Below are 23,558 nucleotides of genomic sequence, written 5' to 3' on the forward strand. Positions count from 1 at the left end.
CGATTCTCCTACCTCAGCCTCCTGAGTGGCTGGGACTACAGGTGTGCACCACTACGCCTAGCTAATTTTTGTATTTTTAGTAGAGATGAGATTTCACCGTGTTGGCCATGATGACCTTGATCTCTCCACCTTGTAATCTGCTCACCTCGGCCTCTCAAAGTGATGAGATTACAGGCGTGAGCCACGACGCCTGGTGGAGGCAGAGCACTCTTAACCAGCATGCACCTGGCATGAGAAATACTCTAGGCCTTTCTATAGAGCAGATCAAGAAATATGGGACCCCAGTTGGGTTAAGATTAAGTGCCTTTCAAATTGACTTAGTGCTGGTGAAGGGTGACAGTGGGGAAAGGCGTTGCCTTATTTTCACTGAAGGACATGGTCAACTTCACTGAAGTAAGGCCAATTTGTATTTTTACTAGTTATATGTGGAGTCTTGTGTTGGACTTAGCTGTCAATGTATTTCTACTTTATTCTTTTTTTTTTTTCTTGAGACAGAATCTCCCTCTGTTGCCCAGGCTGGAGTGCAGTGGCGCAATCTCTGTTCACTGCAACCTCCACCTCCAGGGTTCAAGTGATTCTCCTGCCTCAGCCTCCCAAGTAGCTGGGATTACTGGCTCCCACCACCATGCTCAGCTAATCTTTCATATTTTCAGTAGAGACAAGGTTTCATCATGTTGGCCAGGGTGGTCTTGAACTCCTGACCTCAAGTGATCCACCCACCTCAGCCTCCCAAAGTGCTGTGATTACAGGCATGAGCCACCACACCTGTCCATCTACTTTATTCTTTAAAGTGCTCTTTAGAAATTGACACCTAAGGCAGCTGTCGTGCCTGCTCCTCAACCCAGTTCTGCATCTGTGCCATTGTTTCTTTGTACCCTCTATGCTTCCCCAACCTTCTTTAAATAGGTCGTGCTGTCTCCCACCACAGGGCAATGGAATGAGTGCATTAAGAACAGGATTCTGCAGATAAAGCCTAATCTGTATTTTTCACCATTACCCGCTGTGTGTTTGGAGCCTGCTTGCCCAGTGACCTGAGGCGTCACGCCACTAGGCCTCGCCAGTGACTGCCTCACTGAGACCCTTTTGGATTTTTAATCGTGTAATGCTAATGAAAGCTTTATCCAGTTTATGGCATCCCACTAATAACAATGTTGGCATGCATGGCCCTTTCATATCCTCTTGGCTAGTGATAAAATAGTCTGTGATTCCAATTGGAAATGATTTTGACTCAAGGGGTTTCTTGGCCAGAGGTAAATTGTTTATTTATATCTATCCTGGTGGCCATCTGAATTGTATAAGTTTAAGCATTTTTCTGTCAAAGAAAATATCTCAGACACAAAGTGTGACTTTTGGCCAAGGTATTCCAGGGAGACAGACAATGGTATCCAGGTTGGATTACTTAACATAAAAATAGAAACATATTCTCTTACTTGCATTTTTCTTTAAGCCACTTTTTTGACACACAGAACCAAAAGCATTTCAGAGGTCAGTGGCAGGCATCTGAATCCCCTCAAATGGAGCAACAACAAGCAATCAACTAGTAAATTCTATTTTTAAGGGATTTTAAGGCAACAAAAAACTGAGTTTCAGGCTCTGCCTTCTGAAAAACAGCAAGATAAGACAGATTATGATTAAAAAATAGATCCATATTCATTTAAGATATGCAGATAGAAATTGCCAAGTATTAGTGCCATGCACATGGTACAAGGTGGCCAATTGCCTCAGTTTGCCCAGTACTGTCTGGGATTTAGCAATGTAAGTCCCACATCCCAAGAAACACCTTGGTCCCAGGCAAAGTGGAACATTTGGTCACACTAGAGCAGGTCAAGTCACAGAACTCAGGCCATGGCCAAAATAAATAGACGGTCCAGGTATTTTTATGGTTGGTGCATATTATTTGTCTCAATTTATTTGTGTCTTAGTAAAAGAAGGGTTAAAGTCTGAACCTCACACTCAGAATTGTTATAAGAAACTGCCTCAATTAGTCACTAGGCAATTTGCAAATGTGAGATGCTATGAAATTATAAATAATAGCTTGGAGTGATTTTAATGTAGCTAGTAGACCTAACCCGGCTGATGCCAAGGTCTTGCTGTGTAACCATTAGCGCTTTCCCTATGAAGAAAATCTAGTCCATTGTGAGCAATTTCACATTTCTTTCATTCCTGCCAATGCTAGGCCACCTCTCAGGACAATCCAGGGCAACCTTGGCTCCAATTTTGTTTAACCCGGCTGGATGCGGCCAAATTATGGGCTTCTTTTTAGGTGGAGCATATTTTTGTGGGCTGTGGGAGACCTGTAATTCTTTTTTTTTTTTTTTTTTTCCCCTCGTGCAAACCATTTATAGCTTTGGGTGATGTAAAATCCACAGGATGCCTACAACAGTGTCATGCAACCAAAGGGCTTCCCACATGATCCATCTGGGACACAGTGGAGCCAGGGCCTCACCCAAGCCTCTGTCCACCCAGTTTCAACTCCTCCTGCCCCCCTCCCCCCACCCTCAAGTGGGGCAGCAGCCTACAGAGCCTTTTACTTCTTTCACCGCTTGTGGTTCAGCGGCTTCAATTATCAGCCAGGTTTTCTTTTCATTGACAGAGCTATTGTTTGATGCTGCGCATTCATCCATCCATAAGCACCTCAAATCTGTCTGACTTGCTAGTTTCAGAACCATGGCAACAGCGCAGTTTTGTGCGGGAGTCCGAGATTAGGAGGCAGAACCTCATTTTTAGGGCCAGCTCCGACATACCCTGGCTGAGCTGTCTCAGGCAAATTGCCCCACCTCTCGGGATTTCTGTTTCCGTGTCTATTAAATGAAAGGCTTGGATTAAATTAACTCTAAAGCACCTTTAGCCTCTAAAATTCTATGATTCAATGTAACAGTGCTAAGTGACAGGGAAAATAGGAAGAGAGGGAAGAGATTAAGAGATACAAAGCCCAATAAGATGGAAGCCAGGGCTAGGCAAGATCCTCAGTCAAAAGGCTGGCCAACTGCTGTTTAGAACAGACATATGTGCTACTGGATTCCAAGGATTTTGTGTGATTTTACTCCTTTCCCAGCATCATTCTAAACTTTTGGTCAAAGGGCTACCCAACCGGCCCTGCCTTGGGGCCAATATGGAGAAAAGCTTACCGTGAAGTAAAAAAGGTAACAGTAAAAAATTAGTTCTAAGGAAACATCCCAGAAACCTATTAAATTGAAATCTATTTACAAATAGCTTGTTTTCTCAGAACATAAAACAAAACAACTGCAATTCGATACATCTCAGTAGGAGACCCTGCATTTAGCAAACAGTCCTGCAAATGCAGATTCTTGGAAATTACTACACATGGGAGGGCTGTACTGAGAGGAAGCAAGGAAGCAGAAATCATCACTGTTGTCTAGACTGGCCTTTACTCTGGACTCTACAGCCCTCGTCCTTTGTTCTTTGTTTTAGGCATTCAGGAATTTTACTTTACTGGGATTTGATAACTCCTATGATTATAAAGGATCTAATTAATTAAAGTAGGCTCCAGAGGAAGATTACCACTGGAACTCTTCAGTTCCCGCTGTTATTGGTGGGCCTCAATTATTGCTATTCCCTTTACCCTAGTTAACTTCTTGGATATAGTCCACAAAGGAAAATAACAATTTTTATAGCTATTCTAGATTCTTTCATCCTGGGGTCTCTAGAATCCCAAGGGTACACATAATAGTAATAATCTTGGAACGACTTTCGTAATTTCAAACCTCATATTAACAATTATGAATTTCTCTGAAACTGTTCCATTCTTTTTTGAATGTAGCTACCTTTGCACCTTTGCATTCATTATACTCAAGCAGGCACATTAAATAATGTCTGTCCAGGAGTTCACTCAGGTCCAATCTCTATTTACTGTTTGATCTCACTGTTGGCTACATTTATAATCCTAACCTTGTGAAGCATCCAGATACACGCACTCAATAGCTTGCATTTGATCTCTATAATTTTTTAAAACTTTTTATTATGAAAAAAATATATCGAAGTAGAAAAGGTAGGATATTAAACCTCCATGAACCCATCACGGAGCCTCCATATCATCAACTCACTTGATGCCGAACTACGTTTGATGCCCAGAGCAGGTCATTTTAAACACTCCCCTCTTCTATATGATGAACTTATTTTTGGTAATACTTATGAAATGAAACAAACAAGAATAATGATCAGAATAGAAATGCAGGTGGAAAATTTATTTTATTCAACTTCATAGATGTAATCATGCCAGTAAAAAAAAAAAATATATATATATATATATAGTACTAAAAAAGGAAAAGGCACAATATTTATTCAATAATGTTTATATTTCCCTAACAGTTTGAACTTTGACCCTTTGGCTACAGTCTGATATAATAGTATATTATGTACATAAGCAGCCACTAGCTAATAAGTAAATATTAATAAAACTGAAATGTTTATAAAAGGTTCAACTAAGGCAACTACAAAATCATAAGACATATATATGTGTATGTATATATGTGTATGTGTTTGCGTGTGTATATGTGTGTGCGTGTGTGTATATATATATATATATTTTTTTTTTGAGTCAAAGTCTTGCTCTGTCACCCAGGCTGGAGTGCAATGGTACAATCTTGGCTCACCATAACCTCTGCTTCCCTGGCTTAAATGATCCTCCTGCCTTAGCCTCCCAGGTAGCTGGGACTACAGGCACACCATCATGCCTGGCTAACTTTTGTATTTTTGGTAGAGACAGGGTTTGCCATGTTGCCCCAGCTGGTCTTGAACTCTTGAGCTCAAGCAATCTGCCTGTCTTGGCCTCCCAAAGCGCTGGGATTACAGGTGTGAGCCATCATGGCTGGCCCAAATGTCATATTTTATTTTCTTGATTCAATCTTCAGTTTTTAAAATAATAATCAAGAAAGGAAAATACATTTCTATTTTAAAGATATTCAAAATCAGTAAAATGTTTCAGGTATAAACTACAATTTTTATTTAGCAACAATAAAATTACACCTTGCACTTCATTCTGTTTCACTATTTTTCAATTTTAAGCAGACATAAACATTCCAAAATGTCACATGGAATGACAGAATTGAAGTATCTCAAGTTCTTTCTTTTTCTTTTTCTTTTTTTTTTTTTACTTTTACAATTGCTACACTTTCCTAGTTAATTTCAAATCTACTTTTTAAAGACAGGAACATGTGTTCCACAGGATTGAAGACATGAACTGCAGAAGAGAGTTTTAATGATTCCACACGAGTATAGACGTTTACACTTTCATCTTCCCTACAGACAATGCATCATTTTATTGTCTGCATCTGGGTGAACTGCTGCAACCACCCTTGCCCTTGGTGTGCCAATGCTTCATACATTTTAACACAGCCTGGGCACTATATTATATAGTTACCCATAGTTGCTTGGGGACCACGTCCTTCCCATTACTCTGGCTCTACCCAGGGCTTTGTCTTGTGACTCCTCTGTGTCTAGCATGCCTGACTTTGTTCCCACTAACTTTAGATTGGACCAGAAAGTTCAGCTTTGACAATTCTGTAAGTTACATGACTTTTCTGGCCATGCAGAAAGGGCTTCTCTTTAATAAAACTGTCTATGTTTTCTTACTGCTCTCGGATGGGTCAGCTAAAATAGAAGTTTTTTTTTTTTTTTTTTTTTTTACGACATAATTGAAAGCTTTAAGCAGCAGCCAACATATCCAAAATCCTACCTGATACCTTTTTACAAAGTGCTCTAAATTTCCAGCCTTAGGAGGCACATTGATGAATCCCATGAGACAATGGTAGACAATTTAACCAGTTGCTTTGCTGCCTTCTGAAAGGGTTGCCATCTTCCCTCTAGAGAAAGAGGGAGGTGCTAGCAAACTCAGTTCAGCAAATTCCACATTTTAAGGCCCGTTAGTTTAAATACCCCATGAGTATTTACCAGGACAGCAAATGGAAAAGAGATTAACTCAGAGGAATTTTGATAATAGCTAGGACATAAAGAAAACCAGTTGAGAGGCATAGTGTGGACAAGGACACTAGGCACGACTAGACCAAGACAGCTCAGGAGGGCTGATAATTTACTCCCTTTTCAAGCCAATCCTCTTTAGATGTTCATTCAACATTTATTTAGTGGGAGAGAAATATTTGTAAATTTCCATTTGAGATTACTATTTAGTTTGATGAGAGCAAGACTGAATTATATTTTAGCCAGCTGTATGAAAATTCTCTTGTAGAGACCTGCATTAACTGCCACCATATAGACAATGCATTCTATTGATGTTTTCTTGCCTACTTATTAATAGGTGCCCTGGGCATCTGCACAGCTGGTGCGCTCCTTAATCCAAAGTTTGATCAGGACAAAGGAAAAAATAATTAGGAGCTCAGGGTAAGAGAGTGTGATAAAGTCTGGTGGGCTATGGGCTATTGCCTTGTTTTTTGTTTCTGTTCATTTTTTCTTTATTCTTTTTGTTATTTTAACTCTTATGTGCTACTTGTTTTGCAACATACCCTTTATTTATTTATTTATTTTTATTTTTTGAGATGGAGTCTCACTCTGTCACCCAGACTGGAGTGTGGTGGTGTGATCTCGGCTCACTGCAATCTCTGCCTCCCACGTGCAAATGATTCACCTGCCTCAGCCTCCCCAGTAGCTGGGATTACAGGAGCTCACCACCATGCTTTGCTAATTTTTGTATTTTTAGTAAAGACAAAGTTTCACCATGTTGACCAGGCTGTTCTCGAACTTCTGACCTCAGGTGATCCCTCCGGCTCAGCCTCCCAAAGTGCTGGGATTACAGGCGTGAGCCACTGCGCCCGGCCGGAACTATACCCTTTATGAACCAAAGCTGCCAGTTCCATGCCAACTGTTCAGTATACTGAAAAATTCTGCAACCTAAAGATAGTTTTTTAAAAACAAATTATTTTGAAGTTCTTTTAGATGTGCGCTGCAGTAATTTAGGTTTGCTACCCCCAGAATTAATTTCGTGTGCTCCCTTAGTCAGTTGCCATGTCTAAGCCAATTCAGCTCTCCATAGCCCCTTGGGTGAAAAGGAGATTGGACCATTTTGAAGAAGGATACTACAGTGCTGCAACAAAAAAATAGTATAAGTCTTCCTATAGCCCTTCTAAAAAGGATCTACATTCATTTACTAGACTGCTTGTACATAGGAAAAAGGAAAAACCCATAATTTTATGAAATGATAAGATACTGGCTCTGTAATAGGTTGAATAATGTCCCTGCAAATTCATTTCCGCTTGGAGCCTCAGAATGTGACCTATATGGAAATAGAGTCTTTACAGATGTTATTATAAAGTAAGGATCAAAATGAGATCATACTGGATTAGAGGAGGACCCCAATCTATGAAAATACTCTTTTATGAGATAGAGAGTAAGGGAAGAAGGCCATGTGCAGATGGAGCCAAGTCTGGAGTTATACAGCCATAAGCTTCCAGGAGCTGCCAAGAGCCACCAGGAGCCAACAGAAGCCGGAAGGATCCTCCCCTACAGCATTTGTGGGGAGAGTAGCCCTGCCAACACCTTAATTTTAGACTTCTGGCCTCCAGAACTATGAGAGAATATATTTCTGTTGTTTAAAACCACCAAATTTGTGGTAATTTGTTATGGCAGCCCTAGGAAATTAATGCAGGTTCTAACTTGATGCTAATCTCCAACGACCCAAAAGCCCACCAGGGGAAATATGGAGATCAAGTAAACAAATGACATTTTGGCTTAAGTCCATCCCACAGTGAGCGCAACAGGTCCATGGACCCATGTATGGTCATTTTCCAAGTTCCTAAATGTATAATTGGAATAGACACGCTAGTTAACTGACAGAATATCCACGTTGGCTTCCTGACCCATGGAGTTGTGGCTGTCATGGTAGGAACAGCTAAGTAGAGCATCTTGGAGAATTCTCTCCTGATCAGAATAGTAAACCCAAACCAATACTACATCCCTGGAGGCAATTGCCAATTTTAGTAATACCATCACGAACTGGAAAGATCCCAAGGCAGTAATCACTATCACTTCCCCATTTAACTCACCTGTTTGGATTGCGCAGGAGGTAGATACATTTTAGAGAATGACTATAGGTTATTATAAATTGTTTCTGTTTTTTCTTTTGCAGCTAGTTTTCCCAATTTGGTATATACAATGGGGCAAATCATCTCAGACCTTGGCTCCCAATATACAGCTATTGATCTGGTAAGTGTTTTTTTCTCTAAATCAATTTAAAAGACCCACCAGCAATGGTTTGTTTTCAATTAGCAAGGATTTGCCTCAGGGTTATATCAATTCTTTTGCTTTCTGCAGTCATCTAGGCTGAAGACACCTTAGTCATCTTATCATGCCTTGTAACATTATGATGCTCTATTAATTGATAATTTGCTAATCGGGCCTGAGGAGCAGGAGATAGCAAGGACCACAGACATTAGCTAAACATATGTGTGCTATACAGTAGCAAGTATAAACCTCATGAAAATGCAGGGGATTTGTATGGATCTTAGAGGCAATATGCACCTAATTTTGTGGGCCACTATGAGCTGTTTACTGAGTAACCCAAAGGCTGCCAGTTTTGAATGGGGGTCAAAACAAGTGAAGGTTCTACAGCAATTTGTGGTCATATGACCTGGCAGATCCAGTGATACTCAAAGTATCCATGGCAAATAGGGACACTTCTGGCAACTTCCAACGAGAATCAGAGGGCAGACTCTAGGATTTGTGGGCAAAGCTGTGTTCTCTTCTTCAAACGACAATTCTCATCCCATGAAACAATTCCTTACTTGCTATTGGGCCCTGCTAGAGGCAACAATGACAACATAAACAGAGATGCCTGTCATGGACTTGGCGGTATCTGGTTCAGCAGTTCTAAGTTGGGAGTGTGCTCAGCCCTAATCCATCACCACATGAAAATCATATATGAGATAGGACTCAGGAAGATCCTAAAGACACAAGTAAGTTGCATGAGCCGTGCCTTAGACTCATGCAGCACCTAGCCCTGTGCCATTGCCTCCGGTTCCTCAGTATAAACCTTATGGTGTCATCAGGAGTTTCTTTTAATCAGCTGACTGAGGGAGAAAAACTCATATTTAGTTTACAAATGGTTCCAGAAGTAGACTGCTGCAGCATTACAGCCCAAATCAGGTGCGTGTGAGACAGTGGTAAAGATAAATTCTTCCAGTGGGCAAAACTGAAAGAAGTATGTTTGGTTACCCACCCGGTGAGGGCTGCAAACAGGCAGTCACTCACAGAGAGCGATGGATGGTCAGACAACTGGAAAGAACAGGATTGGAAGACTGGTGATTGGAGGACTGGAAAATGGCATAGGGATAGACATCTTGAAGCGGGCATGGGATATGAGGATATTTGTTTCCCCTGTGTATGCTCACTGCTGAGAAGGCCATCAAAAAATCAAAGTGATGGGGGAAGTATTCTGTAGCTCTCACACACTCCAGTCCTTATTCAATGGGCCCATGCCCAGAGTAGTTGTGCACTCAACTACACAAACTTCTCACCAAGGTTGACATAGCGACTGCCATTGTTCAGTGCCTCATTTACCAACAGCAGGGACCAATGCAGAGTTCCTGGGGAGACCCAGCAGTCACCTGGTGATGAGTTTGTTACATTCAATCCTTTCCATTACTGGAGAGGCAAAAGAAGAAAAGAGAGAATCAGTGAAACCAAAGTAAAAGAAATGGCCTCATTTTGCATTCTCTACCAAAAGGAAGAAAACACAGCTCCTGGTCTGTCCACTTTGGGTTTTGGAGGCAGCACATTTCACACCTAGAAGTTGCTCCAGCCAATATTCAAGGTGACACCAAAGGTTTCCAGTTTTTTGAGTAGAGCCCAAAGCAGGAAAGGACTCTGCAGCAAGTCCAGGCCTTGCTGCAATCAACCCTGTCACCTGGGCCACATAATCCATCAGATCTTATGTTACTGGAGGTATCGCAGGTAAGGAAACACGCAGTAAAAAGCTTATGGCAAGCTCCAGAAAGAATCACCCTAGTGCAGACCTCTAAGATTCTGGAGTAAGTTCATGCCATCTGCATCAGAAAGGGTGTGCCCTTTGAGAAACAGCTCTTGGTGTCTTAGTAGCAGAGACAGAGCACTTGATCATGAAACATCAAGTGACTATGATTCTGGGACTGTTAACTATGAGCCGGGTTTGTCACATACACCAAGTCATAAAGTCAGATAGTCTCAGCAAAGCATCATAAGTCAACAGTGGTACATTCGTGATTGAGCCCAGGCAGGACCTGAGGGTATGAGACAGTGCATGACCAGGTAGCCTAGAGCCCCATGTCACCCACCACAGTTGCACTGAGTTGTATATGTGATCATATGGGAGGTCGCACTGGACCAGCTGAAAGACCTGCCCAAGTTTAGCTTATAAACTGGTGAGTTTTATTTGTGACTGTTTTAAGGGGTGGCCTTGAAAAACAGTTGAAAAGGGAAAATCTTCCCAATGGGTGGTCCAGAGAGCAGTATACCCGGTCATTCAGTTTGTGTGGAAGAAGGCATTCAAGGTAAGAGTACATACAGATTCCAGAGGGTGGATTCGATCAGGGGCTTAGAAGGAGAAAAAAGACTAAGTGACTGAAGACAAGGAGGTCTGGGGCGAGGCCATGCGGCTGGATGTAGACATGGGCACATGCATAAAAATGGTTGTATCACACATTACTACCTGCACTTGTATGGCCCTGATGGTGAGTGCCTATCAATTTTACACCCTAGGCGCCTCTCTTCATTCACCCTGCTCCCAATCCTGCCAAAAAAAAATTACATATTTTCACCAAACCCTATCATCTATACCCGAGCAGATTTAAGTAAAAGGGATATAGATCCAGCCTCTCAACAGATGGAATATCAAATAAGGTTAAAATGGTCACATAGACCCATGCTTAACATGGATGCTTGGTGGCCAATGCCAATATTTTTCTGGAAATGACATACAGAGAAGCTTCCATTTTATCTCTAAGTGAAAAAATGGGCCCTGAATGAAAGAGACCATGCTGTTCTCCAAACAGAAAAATTTGGAGTGGCTCAAACCCAAGTCATAGTAAAATCTCCCCCACTACCATTTTAACTTAGACTAATATTAGATGAATTTGTAGGATTATATAACACATACTTCTCTGCAGTTCGGTTTACTATTTAGATTTAAATTTCATAAATGGAATTTATGAAATTTTCATAAATCAGTTGAAAGCATTACTGACTATAAAAGTATTTCAGGCCGGGTATGGTGGCTTATGCCTGTAATCCCAGCACTTGGAGAGACCGAAGTGGGCGGATCACTTGAGGTCAGGAGTTCAAGGCCAGCCTGATCAACATGGTGAAACCCTGCCTCTACTAAAAATACAAAAAATTATCCAACATGTTGGAGTACAATTGTAATCCCAGCTACTTGGGAGGCTGAGGCAGGTGAATCCCTTGAACCTAAGAAGCACAGGTTGTAGTCAGCTGAGACCACGTCACTGCACTCCAGCCTGAGTGACAGAACAAGACTCCATCTCAAAAAAATAAATAAACAAGCAAATAAATAAATATTTCAGTGTACCCATTTTGAGAATTTCTTAGGTGCTATTCTTGATAAGATCAACATAGATCATCCTGAATTTGACATTTATGATTAAAAAAAAAATGTGCTTTCTGTTTTGTTTTGTTTTTGAGATAGGGTTTCCCTTTGTTGCCCAGGCTGGAGTGCAGTGGCACAATCACAGCTCACTGCGCCTTGACCTCCTAGGCTCAGATAATCCACCTCAGCTTCCAGGATAGCTGGGACTACAGGTGTGTGCCACCACACCTGGCTAATTTTTTGTATTTTTTTTTTTGGTAGAGATTGGGTTTCAATATATTGCCCCGGCCAGTCTCAAACACTCGGGCTCAAGCAATTCACCTACCTCGGACTTGCCAAATTCTGGGATTACAGCTGTGAGCTACTGTGCCAGGCCTGTGCTTCTTGATTTAATAAAATTTGGCATTTGTGATCATGAAGTGATCATGTAAGACTTAATCTCTACTGCTTCCTTCCATGTTGATGTGACTTGGCTGTGTCCCCACCTAAATCTCGACTTGAATTGTATCTCCCAGAATTCCCACATGTTGTGGGAGGGGCCCGGGGGAGGTAATTGAATCATGGGGGCTGCTCTTTCCTGTGCTGTTCTCGTGATAATGAATAAGTCCCACGAGATCTGATGGGCTTATCACAGGCTTCCACGTTACTTTTTCCTCATTTTCTCTTGCCACCGCCACATAAGAAGTGCCTTTCGCCCCCACCGCCCCCTGCCGTGATTCTGAGGCCTCCCCAGCCATGTGGAACCGTAAGTCCAGTTAAACTTCTTTTTCTTCCCAGTCTCGGGTATGTCTTTACCAACAGTGTGAAAATGGACTCATACAGTAAATTGGTACCAGTAGATAGGGGCATTGCTGAAAAGATACCCCAAAAAGTGGAAGCAACTTTGGAACTGGGTAACAGGCAGAGGTTGGAACAGTCTGGAGGGCTCAGAAGAAGACAGGAAAATGCGGGAAAGTTTGGAACCACCCAGACTTGGTGAGTGGCTTTGACAAAAATGCTGATAGTCGTATGAACAATAAGGTCAAGGCTGAGGTGATTTCAGATGGAGATGAGGAACTTGTTGGGAACGGGCACAAAGGTGATTCTTGTTACGTTTTAGCAAAGAGACTGGCTGTATTTTGCCCCCGCCCTAGAGATCTGTGGAACTTTGAACTTGAGAGAGACAATTTCAGGTATTTGGTGGAAGAAATTTCTAAGCACCAAAGCATTCAAGAGGTGACTTGGGTGTTGTTAAAAGCATTATGTTTTAAAAGGGAAATAGAGCATAAAAGTTGAGAAAATTTGCAGCCTGACAATGCAGTAGAAAAGAAAAAATCCATTTTCTGAGGAGAAATTCAAACTGGCTGCAGAAATTTGCGTAAGTAGCAAGTAGCAAGGAGCAAGGAGCCTGGAGCCTAATGTTAATCCCCAAGAACATGGGGAAACTGTCTCCAGGCCGTTTCAGAGACCTTCAGGGCAGCCCCTCCCATCACAAGCCCGGAGGCACAGAAGAAAAAAGTGGTTTCATGGGCTGGGCCCAGGGTCCCTGCGCTGTGTGCAGCCTAGGGACTTGGTGCCCTGTGTCACAGCCATTCCAGCCACGGCTGAAAGGGGCCAAAATAGAGCGCAGGATGTGGCTTCAGAGGGTGAAAGCCCCAAGTCTTGGCAACTTCCACATGGTGTTGAGCCTGAGGGTGCACAGAAGTCAAAAACTGAGGTTTGGGAACCTCCGCCTAGGTTTAAGAAGATGTATGGAAATGCCTGGATGCCCAGGCAGAAGTTTGCTGCAGAGGCGGGGCTCTCATGGAGAACCTGTACTAGGGCAGTGCAGAAGGGAAATGTGGGGTGGGAGCCCCCACACGGAGTCCCTGCTAGGGCACTGCCTTGTGGAGCTGTGAGAAGAGGGCCACTGTCCTTCAGACCCCAGAATGGTGGAGCCACTGACAGCTTGCACCGTGCACCTGGAAGAGCCACAGACACTCAGTGCCAGCCCATGAAAGCAGCCGGGAGGGAGCCTGTATCCTGCAAAGCCACAGGGGCGGAGCTGCCCAAGACCATGGGACCCCACCTCTTGCATCAGCGTGACCTGGAGTCAAAGGAGCTCATTTTGGAGCTTTAAAATTTGACCGCCCCACTGGATTTTGGACTTGCATGGACCCTGCAACCCCTTTGTTTTGGCCAATTTTTCCCATTTGGAATGGTTGTATTTACCTAATACCTGTATCCTCATTGTATCTAGGAAGTAACTAGCTTGCTTTTGGTTTTATAGGCTCATAGGTGGAAGGGACTTGCCTTGTCTCAGATAAGACTTTGGACTGTGGACTTTTGGGTTAATGCTGAAATGAGTTAAGACTTTGGGAGACTGTTGGGAAGGCATGATTGGTTTTGAAATGTGAGAACATGAGATTTGGACAGGCCAGGGGCAGAATTACATGATTTGGCTGTGTCCCCACCTAAATCTCAACTTGAATTGTATCTCTCAGAATTCCCACGTGTTGTGGGAGGGGACCCAGGGGGAGGTAATTGAATCATGGGGGCCAGTCTTCTTGTGCTATTTTTGTGATAGCAAGTAAGTCTCATGATATCTGATGGGTTTATCAGGGGTTTCCACTTTTGCTTCTTCCTCATTTCTCTCTTGCCACCACCATGTAAGAAGTGACTTTCACCCCCTGCCATGATTCTGAGGCCTCCCCAGCCACGTGGACTGTAAGTCCAGTTAAACCTCTTTTTCTTCCCCATCTCGGCTGTGTCTTTATCAGCAGCATGAAAATGGACTAGTACACGTGTGTACATGAGAACTTACAAGAACGTGTTCTGACTTCTACCTTTACTGTAAGGAGCCCTGTGTCTGGCCTAACCTACAAGGATAAGACTGGATATGAAAAGGTGTGGAAGGCAGGATCAAGAAGACTCAGTTGTACATTACCCTAGAAAGAGTCTACCAAAGCAATCTGTGAATGTAAAGCTAAACAAAGGACACTTAAAGAATGACTGAAACTGTAGCCACCTCAGGAAAGCAAACTAATAGTAACACTAGCTAACATTGATCGTGTGGCTACTGTGCGCCAGGCGCTTTGCTTTGTCCCCTTTCACCTTCATAATAACCATATGAGAAGACACATTATTATTATTATTATTATTATAGAGGAAAAAAGTGAGGCTGAGAGAGGGAAATTGGCAAGAATTATTAAGTGGCAGAATTGGAATCAAAATGCTGTTTTGTATCCTCAGGATGTGAGCTGAAGGAGCAAAACAAAATAACAATGTAAGTGCATCCAGGGTGGAGGTGAAAGGGATCAAGAGAACGAGGGTGAGGTACAGAGATAAAGTAGGTGAGGTCAAGTAGTTCAGAAAATGAAGCCTACAAGCACTCAGTATAAGAACCATGTTTATCTTCAGAGCAGGGGCAGTTCCTGGGAGGCACTGTGCCAGGCAAGAGATAGTTAGAATCTACAGGAGTGCGAGGTCATAGAACCAGGATCATACAAAGTCTTGAGTGCACAGGGGCCAGTGTGGCATTACCCTATTGCTTAGCTGTTCCTCCTAGGGTGCCTCGAAAAGAGAAGACACACTAGAAGTTACACTTAGAGATACCTGGCCTTTGGATTTTTGTCTATGCCTCAGAGTTCCAAAGAAATAAAGATGTGTCTCTTCTCTGGCCCAGCAACTACTGAAATGGTTTTATAGATCTATATAGTTGACACACATTAAAAATGACCTTGTATAACCTGTACCTTTACTGGCTAAGTTAGCAGAGGGAACGTTCGGTTCCGCTCACTAAACGTTCAGCAGTATTTACTTATTTTACAAGCTGTTGCAACTTTGCCCTCCAACAAATTAGGTTAGTAGTAACCTAACAGCTTATTAAATAATAGTAGTTAGTCAGTAACTTACATAGTAATCAAACTCCTTTTAAAACTGTCTAGTTTTTGGCGAATTAAATTATGTTTTAAATATCTGCTGAATCCACCTTGTTCTAGGAATATCAAAGAACCCCATGTTTACATTTTTAAAAGGTTTTGTATGGTAAGTCATCTTAGGGTAGGGAAATTCTGAATTGGCCTTTCTATTTTCAGTCCCACACTGGGGCTTGAGTCACTGTGTTCCAGGCTCAGTGAACGAGTGATAATAGAAAAGGGCACAGAAAGGTTATCAGGAACCAGGGTTATCTGGTATATTTGCTCTGCTCTCCCCTGGCACCTCTCAGTGGTTGCTCCTGCATGCTCTTCTCTTCCATCTGTGCTGTTTTTCACCCCAGCACACTGTTGGAAGGGGTGCTCAGAAGGCATTTGACTGAAGGGTACTTGGAAAGACCAAACCCAAATCACAGTAGTGACCAGATACTTAGTGGCAGCCCCAGCTGCAGATGTGACAAGAAGTGGCCAAGGAGGGGAATCTCCATGACCACAGAGGATGCAGTGGGCACTAGGGACCTGGCATTTGCTGTCAGAGCAATCCAGCCAGGGTAACAGGTGGTGTTGCAGGAGGTGGGTGGAGTACACAGCAGGGATTTGGGGAACAGGAGATCCATGGAGACCTAGACATGCTGACAGCCCTCAGCATTGGGTTATCTGGCAGCTCAGAGCAGTTGCTTTGCCTGGAGTGGTTGGGTACTCAGCCTGGCTGAGGTTTGTCTGGGAGAACTTTCTCTGTCATTGTCCATCCTGATCTGTGAGAAGCTGTAGGTGTCCCTACAGCTCAGTGGGAAGATAAAACCACAAGTTGGTCTGGAAAAATCAAAGACCAGCAAGTGGGTATGGTCATAATAATTTAATTTTAAAAAGTTAGAGTTCTGGCCAGGCACAGTGGCTCATGCCTGTAATCCCAGCACTTTGAGAGACCGAGGTGGGCAGATCACCTGAGGTCAGGAGTTGGAGACCAGCCTGGCCAATGTGGTGAAACTCCATCTCTACCGATAATACAAAAATTAGTTGGGTGTGGTGGCAGGTGCCTGTAGTCCCAGCTACTCGGGAGGCTGAGGCTGGAGAATCGCTTGAACTGGGGAGATGGAGGTTGCAGTGAGCCGAGATTGTGTCACTGCACTCCAACCTGGGTGACAAGAGTGAAACTCCATCTCAAAAAAAAAAAAAGAGTCCTTTTTTCTTTTTCGGCCTTCCTAGACTGTGCAGGTGTCAGCAGGAGACCAGGCATCCACTTTGGCTGTGGAGCGAGGCCCTCTGGTCAGTCTAGAAATCAGTAGGTATGGAGATTGGCTTGAAAGTACTCATCAGAGTTCCTATGTTCTTTTCAGGAGGCAGCTCTATGGAGGCCAATATGCAGATAAGGGAGGTAACTCAGGCATTTTTGGGGAGAGGTACAGAAAGAGGAGAAAAGACTGAACTGACTGCTGTTCTGGACAAGAACTATGGCTATATGTGGTACTCCCAGAATGGTGAGGTCTGGGACACTTGAATAATATGGCTGTGCTGTGAATGATGTTACCTAGGCAGAATGATTATCCCAATTAAGTGATAGGCAGGGAACTAAGGTATCGAGGGTCTCAGGTATGTCCTGAGGGGTCCCATGAAAGCAAAGATAACAGAAGGTGTATCTCTTGTGCCTCTTAGAGCTGTATGAATGCCATAACCCAGGGATCTATACGACCTAAGTCAAGCAGAGGCACAGGTGGAAAAAGGGTCAAATCTGATAACCCAGAGAAGAAAGCCCGGTGATCAAAGCAAGGAAACAAACCTGAGGCTGCCATCAGGCGCTGAGTATGCAGTGAGGCTGTCAAGGGACACGCGCTATTAGGTAATGGATGGGGTATGCACAGAGGAAGGCTGGGCAAATATCTGAATCAAGGCCATGGCCCAGGGCTGATATTTTCTGAAATGCCTAAGGCGTGATGTGTGAGCAGGCCACTATAGTTAGAGTGACACAGACAGAGTGACAGAATAGAACAAACAGCAGAATCAGTTTAGTGTTGAGTGTGTTCATCTGGTTAGACTTATTTCCTAGCCACAAAGATAAAGCTGAGAACATGTTTTTTTCCGCTAGCCAAGTTGTCCTTTACAGGCAGCTATAGATAAATACGAAAGCAGCTTTACTGCAACGTCCCTTAGTTTTCACTTCTGGTGGGCAAGTAACCAGTCTGCAAACCCAAGAGAGGGTAAAGGTTTATAGCTCTTGCTATTCCCAGCAGGGTGCAGGGCATGCTGATGGCAGAGAGGGGAGTTGCCATCCCGGCCTCCTGCAGGCCCTAGGGTGGCTGGGGTCTACTCAGAGAAGGGCAACAGTGAGTCAGCAAGTCATAATGGGTTTAACAGTAACAGCCCGGGTGGAGGTCACGTGCTGTTTCCTCAGGCTTCCAGAAAGAAAAGCAGAGATCTCTTATGTAGGACTTACCAAGTATAACCTTGTCTTACTGAGTATAGCCAAATAGTCACAGTCTGGGTCACCGGGCGTGGAACTGTTAGCAGCGGAGAACCCACGCGGGTCCGCAGCAATCTCAATCCTTGTTTCCTCAGGAGAAAGAATTCCACTCAGGGGCAGAAGGCAGAGGGAGAGACCCAGGCAAGTTTGAGAGCAGGAATGAAAGTTTATTAAAAAGCTTTAGACCAGGATGGAAAGGAAGGAGGGACACTTGGAAAAGGTCCAAGAGGGCGACTTGAAGGACAGGTGGGGTCTGACTTAGGGTTTTATACATTGGCATTCTTCTGGGGTCTTGCATCCCTTCTTCCTTCTTTCCTTGAGGATGGTTTGTCCGTATGTGTGGTGACCTGCTAGCACTTGGGAGGTGAGCATACGCAGAGTGTTTACTGGAGCTGAACTTATGCTCACTTGAAACATTCTTCCCTTTGCTGGTGGAATGCCGCTGGAAGATCACACACCAGTTAAACTCCGCCATTTTGACTCTTAGTGGGCATGTGTGAGCCCGCAGGCCCAACTCCTGGGATCTTATCAGGAAGCTGATGATCACCAGTTTCAGGCTTCTTCTATCTGTAGGGAGAACGCCTTTTCCTGGAGCTGGCTGCAACCAATTATTATTGTAGAGAGACAGTTAACAATGGCCTGACCATCACCAGATGGTCACATGGCATTCCCGGTGGGGTGTGGGGGCCCTCTTCTGTCCCGTTTTAATTATATGACCATATAATTTGTCATTCAAACTAGACACTTTTGAGAGTGAAGGGGGGCACTATTAGTTATGTTGGCAAAGCAGGTGTGAATGTGGATGTCTCTGGATAATCAATATCTACAGTAACCCAATCCTTTCCATTTTTTTCTAAAAAGCTAGCCATGCTCTTAAATTAAAACACAGCATTTGAATCTAAAGTCGGATTGCCAGATAAAATACAAGATGCTATGTTAAATTTGAATTTCAGATAAATGAATACTTTTAAGTATAAATATGTCCTAAATATTTCATAAGACATACTAAAAATTATCATGGTTTATTTGAAATTAAAATTTAACCGGGCAGTCTGTATTCTTATTTGCTGCTGGCAGCCCTAGTCTAACTAGACTAGTTTGACTAGTCTAAAGTTAAACCACTGTGTTATATTCAATTCTATCATCCTGCTTATGATGTAAGGCTTTTAGGCTCCAAGTTGATTTAGGTCATAGTCTGGTTAGCAAAAGGAGAAAACTGAGGCATCTGTTCCAATTGGCTCAGTCACCTGAGCCACTAAAATCAGCTTTTTAAAATGTCTCTAAACTGTGAGTAGGCTGGGACCAGGTCCCCGTGCCTGAGGTGAGCTAGGCCAGCAGGTGAGAGTCCTCAGTTGTGGCACAAGATGCTGAGTTGATAAACATCTTCTCCCCACTTGACAATCACCTTTGCTTGATCTCCTAGGCCAGTGTTTCTCACACCTGGCTACATATTAGAATCACCTGGGGAATGGCCGAGCGAGGTGGCTCACGCCTGTAATCCCAGCACTTTGGGAGGCCGAGGCGGGAGGATCACAAGATCAGGAGATCGAGACCAGCCTGGCCAACATGGTGAAACCCCGTCTCTACTAAAAACGCAAAAATTAGCTGGGTGTGGTGGTGGACACCTGTAATCCCAGCTATTTGGGAGGCTAAGACAGAAGAATCGCTTGAAGCCAGGAGGCGGAGGTTGCAGTGAGCCAAGACTGCGCCATTGTACTCCGGCCTGGGTGACAGAGTGAGACTCCATCTCAAAAAAAAAAAAAGTTTAAGTCAGAATTAAAATACATTTTCTTCTGATTGTAGTAAAAATTAAAAAAAAAAAAAAAAAAGAATCACCTGGGGAGTTTGTAAACCCACTGATGTTTCAGCCCCGCTCCAGACCAATTAAATCAGATCTCCAGGGGTAGGCTCTGGCATCCATGGATCTCAAATGTTCCCAGGTGATTTTAAGGTTCTAATGAGAACTGTTGTCCTATGCCCTCACTCTATTCTCAGTGGCCTCAGTTCTTCTTGTTTAAATCTTCTCCTTTAAATGCCCTCCTTATAGTATTGGACATTTTATAGCCCTGAAAATATGACTGGAGCACCCGTTCTGTGTTAAAATGGTGCATGGATGGGATTTGCCCAGAAGGGTTCCTTGTCCTTCCGTGACCTTGTCTTGTGCGGACTCCTCCTACTTCAGCCTCGCTTCAGCTTTGGCTTTCCTTGCCCCCTCCTGCTTATAACACATTCATTTCCATTTTGCAGCTAGTCTCCTTTCAGATCCATCCAGTGGCAGTCCTCTTGGCTTGGACCGAAGACCCCCTCTGGAGAGCTGTCTCTGTAGCCTATACTGATGACACTGGCCACTGGCCAGGGCTCCATCCCTTCCTGGCTTCCACCCCAAGGAGTCCAAGCCCAGACATTTAGCCATAGAGATAATCCAGATTTTGCATTTCCATAGGAAGGATTGATGGAGACTTCAAGAATAATGTATCAAAGTGCCAATTTCTTTCTAACAGGCTGGGGAGGATACTGTTGACAGCAGCAGAAAGGGGTAGCAGTGGTTTGCTTTCCAAATGGTGAAAAGAAGGGCCTGGCGGTGGCATCCTGTCCACGCATCATTAAAAACAGACTCTCCTGCTTCATTTGGAATTCAACCTAATGAACTCAAAGAAACTCTGGACAATGACCAGCACAGAGCCCCGAGCAAAATACAGCAAGAGAATTTGCTTATTCACTGAGTACCTACCGTGTGCCAAATACTATGCTGTGTGCTGAGCGTACACTGGTGAATAAAACAGACACGGTCCCTGGAGCCTATGAATCTTACCATCTAGCCACAGGTAATAAAAAGTAAGAAGAATATAAAGGAAGAGTGGGACAGAAAAAAGCAGAATGAGGGTGAGACTGAAGTCCCTGAACACATAGTACCGTTTACTCTTGATCTTAGCCAAAAGGCTGAGAAGAGATTACAATGCCTTTTAAAGGTAGCATTTCGCCCAGCCAATAATCAACCCCTCTGGCCTTCTTGAGGTGCAAGGCCACATGCTCAAATTCTTTAATCAAACAATAGGCTAGTACAAATGGAGCTATTTCTTAAAGCCAGCTGTTTACACAGCAGCTACAAATCTGTTCAGAAAGAATCCCCCGCCATCCACAACTGCCATCGAGCAGATGCTCAACAGTGGCTGTCTCTCACCACCAGGGCTGCAGTCAGGACAAGAGAACAGGTTTGAACGTCTTCTGTCTTCCGTTTCTGGAACTTCACAAGCTGCATCTTCAGTGCCCAGAGGCTGCTGCAACCTCTTCCCAGCTCTCCTCTCAGAACAATAGTGGTTTTTCTTAGAGGCATAATAAGGAAGGTTTGCATTGAATTATTAAAAAATGGGCATTGAAAGATACGTTTTCTTTGACCTCTGTACCTCTAGCTTTTACCAGTCAGTGTTTTCTTGCACCAAGGCTAAGATATGTATAATATTGAAACGGATGTCTTCTTATATAGTATTTTACAAGCTTTTGAAAACCTGCACCTTGTAATAAATTTTGAAACGTCTCACACCCTTCTTTCATTTTCTGAAATTCAAAATAAATTAAATATCAGTGGACACAAAAGCCCGAGAAGAAAGCACTGCTTTGTTTTCAGACCAGGCCCCTAGCCATTGCCCTGGAGATTCTTGTGGGTGAGCACAAGCGCCCCTCCCACCTCCAGTTCCTGAGACTCATTGTTCCAAATGGTAATGTTAACATTTGCCGCATTCGCTCATGGATAACTTTCCATTATTTCAGTTGTCAACATTTTCTATGTGAAATAAAATGAGATGGGACCAATTAAACAATAGACTTTAAACAAATCAAACAAGAATTTTTGCAACCAAAGGAGCATAGTGCCTTTGAAATGGCCACTTTTAGGGGCCAACACGTGCTTCTAGGGCTCATTCTGTGGCTCCAAAGATTGGGAGGTACTCATTTAGTGCAGCACAGGGAAAGGAGTAGAAGCTTTGGAGGCAGGTGAACCTGGATGCAAATCACGTTCTGCCACAGTTCACCTGTTGCCACCTTGACCTAGTTGTTTAACTTCTTTCTGAGCCTCAGTTTCCTCAATGGTAAAAGGAGAAAAAAGATATGAAAAAATGAATGCAAAATGTCTGCACATCTCAGAAAGCTCAGTAAGTAGTTTTCAAGATTGTAACTATCACTAATGATACGTCTTTTCCCCAGAGATCTTTTAGGATTTTTTTTTTTTTTTTTTTTTTTTAGAATCTCACTTATTTTATAGTCAAATTAAGAGAAGTGGATGATAAATGGCTGGCCGTTCTAGTTTTGGTGAGAATCTCACGTATTTTATAGTCAAATTAAGAGAAGTGGATGATAAATGGCTGGCCGTTCTAGTTTTGGTGAGAAAAAAATTGTTGCTGTTGTCACTATCCTAAAATTTTATTGGTTCATTAAGTGACGCTGAAGTTCACTCCAAAAAATGTTTCCAAAATGTTCTCAACGACCACATTCTCCTTAGAATTGTGCACAGATTGGCTGGGTGGCCACTTTGAAGGGATTAAAATTCTCTTTGTTTTATGGTCATACCACAAATACGGACCCTGTAAAAAAGGCTCCATTATTGCAAATCTGCCTTGTCATTTCCTCTTTGTCCACGTATCTGTCTTTTTAGAACAGCGATGTGTAGTAAGCAGAGATTTTTTTTTCCTTTTTAATTTTTCTCCTTTTGATTCCTGAACCTTTGTCATCAATACCGAAAAATTAGCCCCAGTCCCTGTTACCAAAAGCTACCTCGATCATTCCACGGTTTCACACGCTTTCAGGTTTCCATTTTCCTCCTCTCACCCCAGATGCCTGGCATACGCGATAGCAGCAAAAACAAAGTCTGTTGCATTTTTGGAATGTTATTAACGTTGAAGCAGCCCAGGGATTGCAACAGCTAAGATAGGGATCCCCACCCCCAACTTTGTTTCTCACTAGAGAGCAAAGAGCAGCTCTTAAATCCAGAGAGCAGGGACAACTCTGTCCCTAAGAGGCACCCATATGCCTTGAATCCACTGACTGCCCTCTGCTGCTGCCCCAGCCTTCACACCTCACCTCAACTTTCCCGTAGGAAAACCACGTTAGGTGTTTGACAAGGATGCTACACAATAGAAATGGAAATCTGGTGTTTGTCTGGGGTAATTTAGGTGGCACTGCTGAACTCCACCCTTCTTCCCATTAATAACAGCAGAGAGAGTTAGTGAGGGGCAAAATCATCTGTGATTGTCTCCGCATGGACGTTGAAATTGCTCCCCCCAGGGTCTTCTAGGGTTTTTAAGCATAAAGGTGTTCATCCAAATGAAATAATTGTCTGTCTATAAGCAATTTCAGATTCAGCATGTCTGGCAATGCACATTTTTTGAAGGACGAGAAAATGCAGCATGAAATTGTGTGCATGTATGCTGTGGTGGGGAATTTCTGAACTTTTCACTGTCATCTTGAAGCCTTTAAGAGGGAAGCTCTTGAGGATGTTGGATAATAAAAGTCATTCTCTCATTCCTGGGACTTAAGGCCATGTCTCTGAGCATCACAAATGTGAGATCGCAAATGAAGGTGCTTTGAGCTTAGTGGAAGAAAGCTTTATCTTCAACACTGACATCTCTACTTCTCTAATAAAATCACATTGTGCCTCTTTTTCTAT

The 23,558-nt window shown here is 43.2% G+C and overlaps 2 long non-coding RNA genes across 3 annotated transcripts in view; both read left to right on the top strand.

Annotated features, from left to right (window-relative positions):
* Nucleotides 1–23,558, top strand: part of LOC105711734 (uncharacterized) — a 93,493-nt gene that overhangs the window by 43,529 nt on the left and 26,406 nt on the right. Inside the window, exon 2 of the long non-coding RNA XR_010340273.1 lies at nt 8,099–8,175. This is a non-coding gene — a long non-coding RNA (uncharacterized LOC105711734). The remainder of the gene's footprint in view (nt 1–8,098; nt 8,176–23,558) is intronic.
* LOC105711735 (uncharacterized) lies at nt 12,202–21,589 on the top strand. Of its 2 annotated transcripts, none has more exons than XR_010340275.1 (3): nt 12,202–12,293; nt 16,779–16,919; nt 20,147–21,589. It is a non-coding gene; the product is annotated as an uncharacterized LOC105711735 (long non-coding RNA). The 2 variants fall into 2 exon arrangements; XR_010340276.1 differs by lacking the exon at nt 12,202–12,293 and adding an exon at nt 16,109–16,281.

Source organism: Aotus nancymaae, unplaced genomic scaffold (genome assembly GCF_030222135.1).
Source record: "Aotus nancymaae isolate 86718 unplaced genomic scaffold, 86718_ANA_hifiasm-v0.15.2.pri h1tg000108l, whole genome shotgun sequence".
Taxonomy (NCBI): domain Eukaryota; kingdom Metazoa; phylum Chordata; class Mammalia; order Primates; family Aotidae; genus Aotus; species Aotus nancymaae.